The sequence below is a fragment of the Cyclopterus lumpus genome, chromosome 23 (assembly GCF_009769545.1).
Source record: "Cyclopterus lumpus isolate fCycLum1 chromosome 23, fCycLum1.pri, whole genome shotgun sequence".
Classification (NCBI taxonomy): Eukaryota; Metazoa; Chordata; class Actinopteri; order Perciformes; family Cyclopteridae; genus Cyclopterus; species Cyclopterus lumpus.
In genome coordinates this window covers 4,457,437-4,468,993 of record NC_046988.1, presented here as the reverse complement: position 1 = coordinate 4,468,993, position 11,557 = coordinate 4,457,437, and the positions used below count along the sequence as shown (strand labels likewise).

Genomic DNA, 11,557 nt, shown 5'->3' with positions numbered 1-11,557 from the left:
GTCAGGATGGCCGAGCGGTCTAAGGCGCTGCGTTCAGGTCGCAGTCTCCCCTGGAGGCGTGGGTTCGAATCCCACTTCTGACATCAAATCTTTTCACAGCTGAAGACAGAAGTAAAGCAGTCTGTTATCTCTAAAGTAGGAAACTGTTACCATTGCTACCGACGAAAATGAGTCATGTATGAATAAAGTAGGAATACACAATACAATTATAAATGTTAAAATACATATATTCCTCTCTAATTGTCAGGATTTACCTCATTACAATTCAGAAATGTGTTTGTACACAAAGAGCAATTTATTATTTTATTGATAACTTGGGGTAAAATATTGATTATCAGGCCATAAAGAAATGCGAGTTAAAGTCAGATTCAGCTAACGTAAGCTACGTTAGTTACACTAACCGTGGCCAGCTAAATGTCGCTTTGTCAAAACATTATTGTGAGACGTTGGTCCACAAAAATGTTTGTAAAAAAATCTCTCCCTCTCTCCCTGTGGTTCAAGTAAGTATCCTAATAAAAGAGATTACAAAATATGACATGATTCTATATTGTATTATATTATATTGTTTTGATTTTGTCTGGACTTCTTTTCGGTTTGTCAGAAGAAGAACAGAGAGAGGAGTGTGACGCAGAAAACAAGCGCCCACATTAAAACATTTGGTTTCACTTTAAGGTGTCAGTTTTCAACATACGGTGCCATGGTGTAATGGTTAGCACTCTGGACTCTGAATCCAGCGATCCGAGTTCAAATCTCGGTGGGACCTGTATTTTAATTTGATATTCTCACCAATTGGATTTGATTGGCTGTTTTTTCATTGGGTTGGCTGTTAGTTTCAGGAAAACCCAATGAAAACAAAGATTGACATATTAAGCTGCTAGACTGCTTCATCATGTACATATCAAACAAACTATGTTCTATTCTGGAAAATACATAAAACAACAAGACGCAAAACTAATCACAGCAAAGTAAATACTGCAAACTATGGGGAGTGCGGGAATCGAACCGGCTACCTTGTGGTTACAGGACATTATCCACTTTGTGTGGCATGTAAAATAGTCTAATAACATGTATTGTGAGATGCTGGTACACAAAAATGTTTGTAAACAAATCTCTCCCTCCCTCCATGTGGTTCAAGTAAATATCCTAATAACAGAGATTACAAAATATGATATGATTTTATATTGTATTGTATTATATTGTTTTGATCTGTCTGGACTTCATTTCGGTTTGTCAGAAGAAGAACAGAGAGAGGAGTGTGACGCAGAAAACAGGCGCCCAATTTAAAACTTTGGTTTTACTATAAAAGGTCAAAATTCATAAACGGTGCCATGGTGTAATGGTTAGCACTCTGGACTTTGAATCCAGCGATCCGAGTTCAAATCTCGGTGGGACCTGTAGTTTAATTCGATATTCTCACCAATTGGATTGGGTTGGCTGTTAGTTTCAGGAAAACCCAATGAAAACAAAGATTGACATACTAGACTGCTTCATCATGTACATATCAAACAAACTATGTTCTATTCTGGAAAATACATAAAACAACAAGACGCAAAACTAATCAAAGTAAAGGGAATCGAACCGGCTACCTTGTGGTTACAGGACATTATCCACTTTGTGTGGCATGTAAAATAGTCTAAAAACATGTATTGTGAGATGCTGGTACACAAAAATGTTTGTAAACAAATCTCTCCCTCCCTCCATGTGGTTCAAGTAAATATCCTGATAACAGAGATTACAAAATATGATATGATTTTATATTGTTTTGATTTTGTCTGGACTTCATTTCGGTTTGTCAGAAGAAGAACAGAGAGAGGAGTGTGACGCAGAAAACAGGCACCCAATTTAAAACTGTGGTTTTACTATGAACGCTCAAATTTCATAAAAGGTGCCATGGTGTAATGGTTAATTCAATTCAATTCAGTTTATTTTGTATAGCCCAATATCACAAATTACAAATTTGCCTCAGAGGGCTTTACAATCTGTACACAAACGACATCCCTGTCCCAGGACCTCACATCGAATCAGGAAAAACTCCCCAAAAATAACCTTTGACAGGGAAAAAAGGGAAGAAACCTTCAGGAGAGCAACAGAGGAGGATCCCTCTCCCCGGATGGACAGAAGCAATAGATGTCATGTGTACAGAATGAACAGCATTTACAAAGTTACATAAACACATTACATGAATATGACAATGTATGAATGGAACTCCAATCCATGAAACAGAAGGAGGTAGAGAGGAGGGGGGGCGGGGCATCAGCAGGGCCAAGGTGGGAGGCCCGCTCACCAGGCATCAGACACCTCCATGTCCAATGGACCCTATGAGACGTGAAGTCACAACGACTCCGGGGAGGAAGCAGAGTTAATAAGGTGCAATGGAGAGATGTAAATTCATCCATAAGGAGAGAGAGAAGAGGAGATAGGTGCTCAGTGTATCCTCAAACATTCCCCAGCACTCTGGACTTTGAATCCAGCGATCCGAGTTCAAATCTCGGTGGGACCTGTAGTTTAAGGAAAACTGGGAGTAGGGGCCGAACACCAGCAAAAACGAGATCCAGTACGTCCTGGACCTGCGAGCAAAGCTCCACACGCTGGGTAGGATGTCAAGTGAGAATTTGCTCCAGGCCCAAGAGCATCAACAACGCCTGTACGACAGAGGGGCCAGGCTGAGACAATTCACACCGGGAGAGAAGGTACTTGTATTGCTTCCTTCTTCCAGCTCTAAACTCCTCGCCAAGTGGCAAGGGCCCTTTGTGGTCACACGGCGAGTAGGGGATGTCGACTATGAGGTGGTGCGTTCTGACAGGGGTGGAGCTACACAGATTTATCACCTCAACCTTCTGAAAGCGTGGAGGGAGGCGGAGTCTGTTTCTCTGGTGTCCGCGGTATCTGAGAGAGGAGCTGGGGCCTGAGGTCCCAAAATCCACCAATCCGGCCTCGCTCCTTTGTGAAGACAAATCTCTCCGGGACCCAGAGAACAGACATTGCCCAGTTGCAAGAGCGGTTTTCTGACGTGTTTTCTCTCCTGCCAGGACGCACAAATCTCATCATGCACCAGATTGAGACTCCTCCGGGCGTGACGGTGCAGTTACGGCCCTACAGGTTACCTGAACACAAGAGAAAAGTGGTTCAGAGGGAATTGGCTGCTATGCTGGAGATGGGGGTAATAGAAGAGTCACACAGTGCCTGGTGTAGCCCCATTGTTCTTGTGGTCAAGAAGGATGGTTCTATTCGGTTCTGTGTGGACTATCGCAGGGTGAACGATGTGTCACAGTTCGATGCTTACCCAATGCCCCGGGTCGACGAACTCCTGGACCGACTGGGCACTGCGCGTTTCTTTAAGACCCTGGATTTAACCAAGGGCTACTGGCAGATTCCTCTGTCGCTAGAGTCCAAGGAAAAAATGGCCTTCTCCACTCTGTTTGGTTTGTACCAATTCACAACGCTTCCTTTTGGGTTGTTCGGGGCCCCAGCCACCTTTCAACGCCTCATGGACCGGGTGCTTCGTCCGCAGGCTGCATATGCTGCCGCCTACTTGGATGATGTGATCATCCACAGCACAACCTGGGCGGAGCATATGCAGCGGGTGGGCGCGGTGCTGGAGTCCCTGAGGCAGGCGGGGCTGACTGCCAACCCGGGGAAGTGTGCAGTTGGACGGAGGGAGGTACGGTATCTGGGGTACCACTTGGGCGCCGGGCAGGTGCGCCCTCAGGTGGACAAGACGGCTGCCATCGCCGCCTGCCCGCCGCCCAAGAGGAAAAAAGAGGTGAGGCAGTTTTGGGGGCTGGCGGGTTATTACAGGCGGTTCATTCCGAATTTTGCAGAACTGACCAGCCCCTTGACTGACTTGAACCGGAAAGGTGCCTCAGATTCGGTCCAGTGGACGGCGCAGTGCCGGTTGACGTTTGAGAAGGTAAAACAGGCTCTCTGTGGGGAACCACTCCTTCACACACCTAACTTTTCTCTCCTTTTTACTCTGCAGACTGATGCGTCGAACAGAGGGCTGGGGGCCGTTTTGTCCCAGCAGGTAGAGGGGGTTGACCGCCCGGTCGTGTACATCAGCCGGAAGCTGTCAGAGAGAGAGGCCAGGTACAGCACAGTAGAGAAGGAGTGCCTGGCCATCCGGTGGGCGGTCGACGCAGATGGTCGTGGCAGACTTCCTCTCCCGCTCTCATGGGGGGGGGGGGGGGGGGGGGGGGGGGGGGGGAAGTAGATAACACCTTCTGGGTATCTTAGGGTAAAAACAAACAACAAACATGAGAATTACTATTATTATCAGTCTGGAAGCTTTATTACAGTTTACACAGAGTACCAATCAGATACTTTTTACATAGTGAATTTCACACTATACTACATTAAAAAAAATAGTCAATTTAAAGCCGTCTTTCAGATTGACTAAAAGTCGGAAACATATCGGCGCTTTTCTATAAAAAAAAATATTTTTGCGGTTGTTTCATTCTGCTGCTCGTCGTTATGTTTGGGACACATTTATGAATGTCTTTTTGTGTAAAATAGCGAAATTGTCAAAAATGAAAAACATTACACGATTGTTGGTAACGTGTGAATTATGAAAACGTTCAAACAATAAGGATTAACGTTACATATATTGTCACGCCTGCAGCATGTGTGATCTGTATCACCTGGAAGTTATATTTAATACAAACCAACGATATGTTTTATTAGTATTTCTCATTATTTACTAATGCTGGATAATGCTGTTCTATAAAACCGACACAGAAAGCAGCTTTGGTTGAGACAAACCTGTTAAATGTGGCCACAACAGTCAAAAGTCAGTCCTAGTGGATCAATATACACTAATGCTAAAATATATTAGCAATGTTAGCATAACGGTCGTGTATTTTGGAGGTTCAGAAAGTCTCTCTGTTGAAATACATTGAACAGAGTGGTCTACAAAGTGTACAAATCTCACATGTTCTTCCAACAAGTTGTCAAGGGGAGGGTCCAAGTAGAAAAACTCCCCCGTTTGAAGGTTTTTTCAGCCATGTCGTCGAGTGAAAGTAGAAATAACTGCTTTTCTGACTGATCAAGTGAACGTTGGATGATTCCGTGAACAGAAGAACTGTGAACAGAAGTTTCACACACACTCATGTTTGGTACATGTTTACATTTGTGAAGGAATAGCGATGGGTCTACTTAAAGTCAACTTAATACCAGACTAACAAGAGGATGTTTCACTGCTTGTGGTCAGAAGGATGCTTCCTGTGACCTCACCCAACAGGGACGTCAAAGGGTCGGGCCACGCCCTTGAGTAAACATCAACATCACTTCAGCGAGACTCGAAGTTAACTCATAAACTTAACTTGCTAACTTAAATTGAATAATAAATATGAACTTCTACTTCACAGAGCGATTCTGATGGGCCGGCCGTGGTGGATGTCCATACCGTACTTACTTAAACAGACTTGTGCGGCAATAATTAATCTTGCGTCAGTTGTTTCGTGGCTTTACGTGCACCTGGCGGTGGCAGTGACACGGCAGAGGGGCGGAGTTAATTACCTGCAGGGTCTCCAGAGACATCTTGATGTTCTTTAGTTCCCTCAGCAGGTCGAGAGCTCCGTCCTGTATAGATATGGGAATAAAAGGGATATGGTACCAAATAGGAAACAAGTTTCGATACCACCTGTAATATGGTTAGTTTGAATTTTGGCGCAATACCCAGCCCTAAAAACCTCCCGTCTAAAACCACTGCTAGCTGTTGAATAAACATTATGATATGGGCATATCAAGATCCTTTGATAAAACGTAATACTGACTTCAAAATGCAGCAAATAAAAATATGCACTTAAATATATGTTGATTTTAATTGTATCTAACAGTATCTGCAAAAACACTTTTCATTCTGGAGTGAACACCTCTACCAAATGTTCTAACCATGATGATACCATTCAGATGAACTGTCGTTTGTGGGACATTTTGCTTTTCATAAACCCTGATATGATTTGGCCTGTATGCTGGATGTGGCCTCAGTGGTGATGCAGCTCATGAAACTTTGAATATATGATCAGTTTTAGTTTCGTATAAACCCAGTCGTTTTGTATTTCCAGTTGTTTTGTATTTATGTGGTGATCAATACTGTTTGCAGACTTTTGATACGTTTGATTGGGGTATTTTTAAGTAGTTTTTTAAATATCGCAGACTTTCTTGTGACATTCATCAGCGTATGGACCGAACTGCCCTAAACTTATAGTGTTATTAGATAGATTGTTCAAATACAATTCTGCATGTTCTTCTGACATGTATTGATTAACTGACCTTTGTTTACCAATAGAAAAGTAAAACCTCTATAGATCCTAACCAGGCACGTGTTGAAGTATCCGACAATCCAATGTGCTCATATGAGAAATGTGAACGATATTTACAAAGAAAAATAAATAAATAAAAAATAAATAATAATAATAATACTTCCTCTATGATTCCGTTTTAACTCCACACTTCAATATAGACCACATGTGATTTAAATAATCCGCGTGATATAATTGGCAGCTTTTTGACCAATAGCTACAGTGATTTATCGACACACTTTTTCCCCCAATCATCAAAAACAGAAGCAGCGACCTTGTTATGAGTGTAATTATTAGCAGTAATCCTCGTGCGCACAGCAGCGAGCGGATTCATGGCACTGTTTCCAGAATGTTCCTCTCCGCAGTTAAAGGTAGAGCTCATCACCTGGTCGCGTGTTTTCTGCGGATGCTGCAACTGTTGGTGTGATACATTCATCATGACGATGGATAACGTTTCGTTAATGCTGATCAAATCCGAACTGAATGCTGCAGCAAGCCGCTCCACCGTCATGTTTCTAGACACACTAACTCCTGTGTGTAGTTATTCAATGTGGGTCATTATCGGAACACAATGACAGTGAACAGTCATGTTTAATCTGGAATCAGGTAGAATATCGTTACGACGATAGAGATGTTTGTCCGTAGAACATAAAACATAATCGATGTGAGAAAGCACAGTGTTGTGTCACAAGTTCATCTGAGCGGATCAGTTTCCCACAGCGGCGGAGGAGCTGGGTGTAAACTACGGTCTGCGTGTTTCATTTACACACTGTATGAAGCGGAAAGTGGTCTCAAATCGACTTGACGTCAGATAACGAAGTACGACATACATATCAGACTGACAACAAGAGCGTTTTGTCAAGTATTTATTGAAGTTGGTAGTATATTGAACAGGCATCAACAGAGCCACCTACTTTGTCCTTTACTCCCGTCCTCGCTCCGTGTCCTCGGCGTATCAAGCAACCACAGCCTCCCGAACAGGTCGTGCATTTTACAGCAAAGTCATCCGTGTTTAGTTTTTAACAACATACCATAAAAAGAACGTGACAGAGGCTAAACGATAGAAATGTGTATTTCCTAATTAGTCGACGTGGGTCCTGAGAGGCCACTCCTACAACACATCTGCCTCACGGATGTAAACAAAAAAAAAGATGTAGCTCCTCCCCCACACCTCACAGATGACGTCAGTTTCCATAGTAACAATTATTTGAGTCTTTGATTTCTTGATCAGTTCAAAAAGAAAATTAGCTCCTCCCCCACACGTCAGAACAGATGACGTCACAGTTACCATAGTAGCAGTTATTAGAGCCTTTGATCTCTCTCAGTGACATCACGGAAAACACAACCAGAGCTATAAATAGAAGTGACTTTCACCAGGCTGGTTTGAGAGGCACCAGTCTCTGCTCCCTACAGCCTCTCTGCTGCACCCAGTAGAGAGGGTCTTGGTGGGCAGAGGTGCTCCTGCCTCTCCCCCAGAGTTATCCCGGGACTCTGAGGTGTGTGTGTGTGTGTGTGTGTATATATATCTACACACACATAATATATATATATATATATATATATATATACACACACACACACATATATATATATATATATAGAGATATATAGATATATATATATATATATATAATTGGTATGCGGGTATGACATTTTACCTCAGGGAGTTTGACGCCCCCGCCATGCATAGTTGAAAACCACTGCCTTGCGGTACAGATTCTTGATATAATCAAAGGCTAAGGGAGCAAACATTGAGCCATATAGCCAGTAAAGTAAAGAACCCCTACCATACTAGGCGTTTTTATCTGATACTCCCTGATGTTGATATTTAAGACAAAAGAAAAATTGGATAACTATAATATCCAATATCCTTATGAATATCTTTATAAGGATCCCTTAAATAATTACAAGATGTGCACTGAGAAGGACACTACAAAGAAAAAACAAACTTGCTCTGTTGTGGACAAACTATGTTTCTAAACATTGCAGATATTGTGTATTTCTGTACTGCGTATTTTTTTTAAACTTATTGGCTGATGATTACAGCAATAATGACACATTTCTAATCTGAATTAATTTCAGGCATTGTCTTCTTTCTGTGATATATTAATATCAGCTGGACAATTTCAGCATATAATTATATATACTATATTATATATATATATATATATATATATATAATACATATATATTCAGAAATAATTTGTTATAATTTGGATGTTGACATGAACACCATTCACAAGTCGGAAATGTGACTTGAATGCAGCATTATCAACAAGGTATTTTTTTTATAGTATTTTGTGTGTAAATACCAGTGGTGGAAATATTCAGATCCTTTAGTGAAGTACAAGTACTAATACCACACAGTGAAAATATTCCATTGCAAGTCAAAGTAATGTATTATATTACTGCTTTAGATATTTTAACTCTTATATACTGTTTTTGTAGCAATGCCTATTCTATAAGGTCATATTTGTAGAGTTCGCTCTTGTGAGAACCACATATCTCTAAAAAGTCTACTTTTCATGAGCGAAATTAGAAAAAAGCGCTGTTAACTTCACTGTGATGCATTTTCTAGCCGATTCAAGAGCTTTTAAAAATATAAAAAATAAGTAAAATTCCCATATACTAAACTACTGTATGTTTGAACTATCTGTACATCACATTTAGGCTATGTGATCATCCTTTGATAACTGATGTATTAACTAGGCATGGTAAATGTACCTTCAAAATCATGTAACAATCATGTAGACCAGCTTAAAGAGATATATTCAAACCTCTCTTTTAACATCAGTTTAGTTTTTACTCTAAACCTTGATAATATTCAATTCCGTTGCACCAAAACTTTTGAGAGGGATTGAGCAAAAATAATCAAGTTCCTCGAAGAAAGTTAAGGGACAGATTTTATAATGCTGCTGCTGATTTTCATTCAAGATATTATTGGTTCATCAAGGAAACTGTTGTGGAGCTGAACAGGAATATTGGGCCAACAGGCAGTCTAAGTTTTTCTCGGAGGAGAAATTAGACCTCTGCAGAGCCATCATGAGTAATGTAATGTATGTATTTCCTAATATCTAGTTTGGCTAAACTCTGATTAGTACTAATCGTAGATTCATTAATCCTTGTTGGTGCAACGCAACCCTAATGTTATATTCTTTTTAACCTTTTTGGTGTTATATGGTAAATGTATTCATCTTTGCATCACTGAGTCTGATATTCCCAAATGTCATTGCCCATCTGCACTGCTTGAGGACGTTGCTCATACATCAGTTTTCACAGTGTACGGACTCAGTAGGTATTCTTAACATTCTCTGCTAGAGATACACGATACACAACTGTATACATCATTTACTTTAATATATAATGCAGATCCAGAAAATGTGTTTGGACGATTGACATTTACTTTTCACCATTTGCTTTCAAAAGCAAGAAAATTCAAGCAGTGTTGCCTTTATTGACAATAAACGTCACATTTCAGAATTATCTTTAGATTTTAGAGTTGATATTTGATATCTTGTAGCAGTCACTTGTATCAGTGCATCTCTATGCAGTTGTTATAGCACCCTGTAGTACAATAACAAACCAGTAATATTGCAACAACAAACTGTAAAATATAATTTTTTCTGAAAATAGAAAATAAATATTAATATATATTTTAAATTAGCTACAGTAACGTGACACCCATCACCAGTAATTGGTAAGTGGAAGTCTGGCAGGCCTGCAGGCAGACCAGGAACTGTGACGCCATCTAGTGGACAGAGGGGCAAACTACATGAATCTAGAGTTACCGCCTCGCGGTTGTATTCCTCCACCAGCCAATCATGTTGCTGTTTACATCCACGTCTGTCCAAAATGTCATCACTTCATCATTTTAACCTATTACACATTTGTGTGAAAGTGACAGAATTACCATATGAATTCTGGAGATAGGAGTTACCGTTGAACCCAAATTCTAATTAATTCGGCAGATTGATTAATTGACTTGATGTCTCAAAGTTGATGTAACTGCAGTTTCAGTCCGTCAGTGAAAAGAAGGCTCTTATGTCCTATTCGTATGTAATGAATAAGTCATCATGGGATCCTACGTCTAGTGACTGAAGGCTTGACTTGGACCTCTGTGTACAGTGCAGGGATGTTTTCCCTCTATTTGATTTGGTTGGCTTTCCTTTACCCTAGAACTGTACAAATATTAACATGTATCTTCATTTATTGAGCACTTTTCAATCCCAAGTTTAACAAGCGGTTCACACAAGTAAGCAACTTATACAAAAAAGCAAAATCAGATCAAAGTGATTGTTTTTTAAAATAACAGATCAAATCAATGTAAGTGATCTAAAACAAATCAAGAAACTGTATAATGCCAAATGTGAAATTCAGAGACTTGTGGATTGTCTCCACACGGCACATAGCAACACATAAGCCGGCCGCTAACGGCGTTAACAAAGGCAACAGTGCTGATAAGGGTGAGCTATCCTAAACTATCCTAAATCCTGTTTGTTGGTTTTAAGTTAGACAAAACCATGATAACATAAAATACCTATCGGTGTGACTCATCATGTTGGTGTTGCCATCAAACACTGTTATGAATTATGACTGTTGTAGGTAGTTTTTGTTGTTGCCGTGTACATAAATCCTCCGACTTGATACACGTTTACGGAGGGAAATGTAAGTCTATCGCTGACAAGAAGCCCGCGGTGTCCCGGGACCTGGTGACCATCCAGCCAAAAAGCAACAAGGTTACCCAGAGGAGTCTGAAGGGAAACGCACACGATCATTGCTGCCTTATGAAATCCAAACAAAAGGTTTGGTAAAGTCTGCAGTTGTTAGGCCTAATATTATGTACTACAGTTCGTAGACACTGAATGTAACGTGAATAATTATTGTTCCTGTTCACCCATTCTCTTCTGGTTACTACTGCGGAGAGCTAACAGTGTTTACTTGAAGGGGAACCGGGGGGCGGGCGCTACGCTTCTGTGACAACGTCATCAGTTAGACCGCAGTGGGGGTCATGAGCTAGCCAGTGGGGCACGCTCGCATGCATTAACACACATTGAAAGGCACGGCCAGCACAGCCTTTTTTTATTATAATATATATAATATTATTTGCACAGGAATAATTACTGAATGTTTTCTCACGTAGTTACTAACAAAAAGTCATATTAATAATAAAAGGTACTGCAACTAAGCTGTTATTCTAAATAATAATAATCTTTAGAGTATTTTTCTAAACCCAAGTTACAAAGTGCTTCACAGAAGGC

At 40.7% G+C, this 11,557-nt stretch overlaps 3 non-coding genes across 3 annotated transcripts; all 3 read left to right on the top strand.

Moving 5' to 3' along the window:
* Positions 1-83, top strand: trnal-cag. The gene has a single exon. It is a non-coding gene; the product is annotated as a tRNA-Leu (tRNA).
* A 608-nt stretch (positions 84-691) lies between these two features.
* trnaq-cug lies at positions 692-763 on the top strand. Its single transcript has one exon. It is a non-coding gene; the product is annotated as a tRNA-Gln (tRNA).
* A 559-nt stretch (positions 764-1,322) lies between these two features.
* trnaq-uug lies at positions 1,323-1,394 on the top strand. Its single transcript has one exon. It is a non-coding gene; the product is annotated as a tRNA-Gln (tRNA).
* The last annotated feature ends 10,163 nt before the right edge of the window (positions 1,395-11,557 follow it).